At 37.0% G+C, this 4617-nt stretch overlaps 1 pseudogene; it reads left to right on the top strand.

The window, feature by feature from the left end:
• Positions 1-31: 31 nt before the first annotated feature.
• On the top strand, positions 32-4190 carry LOC121788798 (annotated as a pseudogene).
• Positions 4191-4617: the final 427 nt, after the last annotated feature.

Raw genomic sequence — 4617 nt, 5'->3', positions numbered from 1 at the left:
TTTATCTTAATTTTCCATCATCACCAGGCGGTCATTGGCCGAAGCTCGTTCTCAACAGGCTGCATCGTTGACTGAATTTCATTGGCTTGGTCACAGATTTCCCATATCAAATGCAAAGATTCGGGTTGCCATACTGAAAGGTACATGCCTTTTATTATAAGGACTGTGGCTCATAGTGTTTTAGGTGTGGTTCTGCCCTCCCAAGTTCACATCCAACTTGGTTAGGATTTGTTAATGTGTAAAAATCTTAGTGGACTAGAGCAAATGCCTTAGTAAGGTGAACTGCACTGTACATTAGCTCTACCATGGTCCAAGAAATGTATAATGTTTTGATTTCCCTTTCGGGTTAATTGCAGCAAATGACACAACCTTTACCCTAAATTGCAATTATAACGTGACTTTGGAAATGTTGTAATTACAACAATGCAGTTTACCTTTTTTAACTACATGCACTGTGAAAACGACTTCTTTTCAAAAACTGTAGATGTTGTATTACAAAAGCTTAAAAGATGATGATGTAGTTGCAATATTGTAGAAGTTGGGTTAGTGCTATAATTGCAAATTGCGTCAACCTTTCTTTTCCTGCTCGATGCATAATGGCATGATAGGAAGGCTAAAGTGAGTTGTGTGTTTGGCTGTTATATAAACATGACCAAGTCATGCAACTGGGGACTGGTATGGTGAGCCCTCGTATAATCGTATTTTGTGCAATTATGGATGATCATATTTCCTGGGGTTGAATAACTCAATTAGTTACTGGATGCTCCTAGTACTGCTCTCACAATGTCTTTTATATCTTTTAGTAGCCATTTTATCAGCCTAGGTTTTCTAAAATTTCCTGCTGTGGTTAAGCTTAGGCGGCCACAGTTTTTTAAAGGTGAATACTCATATTGCAAGTTTTAGCTTTGTATTTGTGAAACTCAGCTTATACTTGCATATTTGTATGTATTTGCGTTTGCTATATAGCTCTGTTATGAATGTGCAGCAATTATGGCAGTTAGATTTTACCTGGTTCTGTCACTGCTTTGATTATTCTCGTGAATTCTTAAACTTGCACATACCATATCTCAAACCTTCTTGCTTGACTTTATTTGATCAGCCCAGGAACTGGAGAAAGATACTAATGGTCCAGGAGCAGATTCAGTACCCGCAGAGAAAAAACTAGCCATATTTGACAAAATATTTGCTGCTTATAGTGAAGCCAGGAGCTGCATAAGGAATGACTTGGTGAGTTGGGCTTTAGTTATGAAGTTTCTGTTTACCCTACATACTTTCTATGAGAAACAGTTTTATGAATTATAGAGGCGGAATATTGGCAGAAGTCATTTTTTTTCCTGAAAGAGAAGGAAACATAAATTAGGGTATATATGGTGAGTTTGACAGTATTTTTCTGCTGTAGGCTAACACCGGTAATTCTGAGAGCGTTAAGGATGACCTGAGTGGCCTTGATAAAGCTATTGGTGCTGTCTTAGGAGAGAGAACAATTGAGCGTAATCAGTTGCTTGTGAACATTGCAAAGAATAAGCTCAGTAAGGTTCGTGATGACAAAAATGAAAAGGTTACAAAACCTGAAGAGCTTGTCCGGCTATATGATCTCCTGCTACAGGTGAGAGTACCTAGAGACTGACACTATCTTCATATTAGTATTAACATTAAGTTTCATAAAGCTAACCAGCTTCTTCAAACAGAATGCTGCTGATCTTTCTGATCTGGTTAGTTCGGGTAGAGACCGAAAACCAGAAGAAGTGGCTCTCACTGAAGAATGTGAACTGAAAAGTTTAGTTTTCCGAGCAGAAAGGTTTGGCGCTTGCAATGTTTTGGAGTTCATATTTGCTTCTTTCTCCCAGTGGCTTATGTTTCGTGCTGCTTTAGTTCCACTTCAGTGGCCAGAAAATTAATTTTAATTCTAGAATTTTTCTGCCTCTCCTCATAAAGTAAAAAATGATACACCACTTAATTGTAATATGCTAATACTATACCACCCTCAACTCTAGCAGTTCAGAAATTTGTTGTTTATGATACCATTTCACATTTGTAGTTGGGTACTTATTGGCTTATGAGATAGTAGTAATACCTCATTCACCAGATTTAGCTTTTCTTGTTTACTTGTTTCTTATGTGGTACAAAAGTATACCTAGATCTTTATGCATAGCATCTTCGAGATCCCTGGTTACTTATTGGCTTATGAGATAATAGTCATATCTCATTCACCAGATTTAGCTTTTCTTGTTTACTTGTTTCTTATGTGGTACAAATAGTATACCTAGATCTTTTTGCATAGCATCTTCGAGATCCCTGGTTAACGAACCTGCTGTATATGCTCATCTCAACTTTGTCTGTGAATGGCATCCTCTGGGTATTGATCTATTCGTCACTTTCCTGTAGGTGCTTTTACTTGGCAAAATCTTATAGTTTGGCTGGTAAGAGGGTAGAAGCATATGCTTTGTTCTGCAGAGCTCGTTCCTTAACTGACGATGCTCTTAAGAAGCTTCAGAGTTCGGCCAATACTGATCAGGTGCTTGCATCTCTATAACTCACTATACTGTATACTCCTCCTCACTGCCAGCTGACAATATGTTACCTTTACTGGTCGTGCTTCCATTGTATCCAAAACTCCTTACAGTTAAATGGAAACACTGTTCTTCAATCATAAGATGATCAACTTAGATAATATATCAGTTTTCCAATTACAGTCCATAATTTATTAGAACATTTCGTTGCAATGTGATCAGTGCAATTTGCTTGTATCTAGTAAGATACACATATTTGAATCCCTACTTTGGGACTTCATTTCTGACTTGAGCACAATTTAATTTATTACAGGTTGCTATCAAGGAACTGAAGATGCTTCACAATGATTGTCGATCCAACATTTGTATAGAACATGCAACAGGAGTTATGGAGGAGGAGAAGGCTCCAGAAAATCTCTCTGAAAAGATCTCAAGTATCTCATTAACAGGAAATTATAAGAAGGTATGTAGCATAACTTTCCTTGGCTTTTAATCTGGAAACTAGTAATGAATTTGAGATTCTGGTATATCTTCTTTATGCTAGCTTGTTGGTCAGAGGACTTGAGTGTTTATCTTTTGGCCTATGTTTAGCTGAACGAATTTGTTAAATCAATTAGTTGAAAACTAAACTTTTAGCAACTAGAAATTTTCAATATAGCATAATAGTATATTGGTTTCTTTGATTACTTCCCGCAATAAGCTCACCTAGTTATTTGCCTAACCCTACTATCACCAGCAACCCTGAATTAATGAGATTCCATATTCAATGGCACATTTGGATCGTGATCAGTGTTGCATCCATAAACAAAACAAAACAAAACTGAAAAAGTGATCCTTGGTCTTTAGCTTAGCTTAAGTTTTTCATCTGCAATTTTGTGACAATTTCGGTACCAACTAGGGATGGAAATAGGACCTGATAGATCCAACACTCCCAAGAATCTTTCCATTCACATATATATTCCAGTAGTAACTAGGTTCATATTGTCTAAATATATTTATAAAATGTTTGTGTTGTGATTCTACAACAATAACCAACTATGGGAGCAAAAGTTAAGGATTAATTTCTTTGGCTGGTCTCTAGTATGGGTTGGGATGGGTCCGAGTCCGGACTGAAGTGGGTTTTCTCATGTTTGAGTGGACCTGTCATACAATTTAGGGATGGTTGTTTTTTTTTCTATAACTATCACCACCTTGAGATGACTCTTTTCTATGTTTTAACTCTGTTTGCTTCAGCTTGAAAAGCTGCTCATGGAGAACCTGGAGAATTATGAATCTGCTGTTGGTGACCCGACCACAAAATCAATCCCATATATCTCAGTCTCCCGCCTGCCTTTCAAGCAGTCCCGCGCAATCCAGTTATCATGGATCTCGCCTACAATTCAATTGACTTCCCGTCACTGGAGAACAGGATGAAGAAAGACAAGAAAAGTTTACTTAGTAGGTTATGGGGATGAGCTTCATTTACATTGCGTCTGGATTATAGAGGTCTACGGACAAAATCTGGAGTTTGGCCCTTACTTCGACTTTAACTTGAAATTTTGACTTATCAGGCTGTAAAAGAACTACATAATCTTGTGTATGGGTAATGTTAATTTGCAAAAACACATTCAAGAAACTGAGTTTTTTGTTGGGGCTGAAATTTAGCAAAATATACAATATTCTACAAAGACCATTTTCTCATATGCTTGTGGATGTTTCCTGCTGTCTGCGTGGGAAAACTTATGTGGATTATTATGTAAGTTCAAATCTTGATTTCTTACTAGCTACCAGTTGAGGAAAGTTTAAATATCGTGTTTGTTGCACTTGGTACTTCCCAATTCAACTCAAAACATTTTTTCATGCGTTGGTCATCGAAATGTAGCTGCTAATATACATATATATAAAATAATATTCTGAAGATGAATAAAAGAGGATTGGAAAAAGAAAAGACAAAAGAGGATCGAAATAGGAAAATATTCCTTCCTACCTTTATTGTGCGTGGAGAAAATGGGTGGACCTAAATAGAGCGATTTCACGAGATATATATATTACATGTAAGGCGTGTAATGAAGATGGATGGGATAGTTGTGTGTCTGTGATATTGATTAACCATTATACCCTTTTAGTA

The sequence above is a fragment of the Salvia splendens genome, unplaced genomic scaffold (assembly GCF_004379255.2).
Source record: "Salvia splendens isolate huo1 unplaced genomic scaffold, SspV2 ctg1147, whole genome shotgun sequence".
In the NCBI taxonomy this organism is placed as follows: Eukaryota; Viridiplantae; Streptophyta; class Magnoliopsida; order Lamiales; family Lamiaceae; genus Salvia; species Salvia splendens.
Note: the sequence above shows the minus strand (reverse complement) of the source record. Positions and strands in the feature narration are given on the sequence as shown.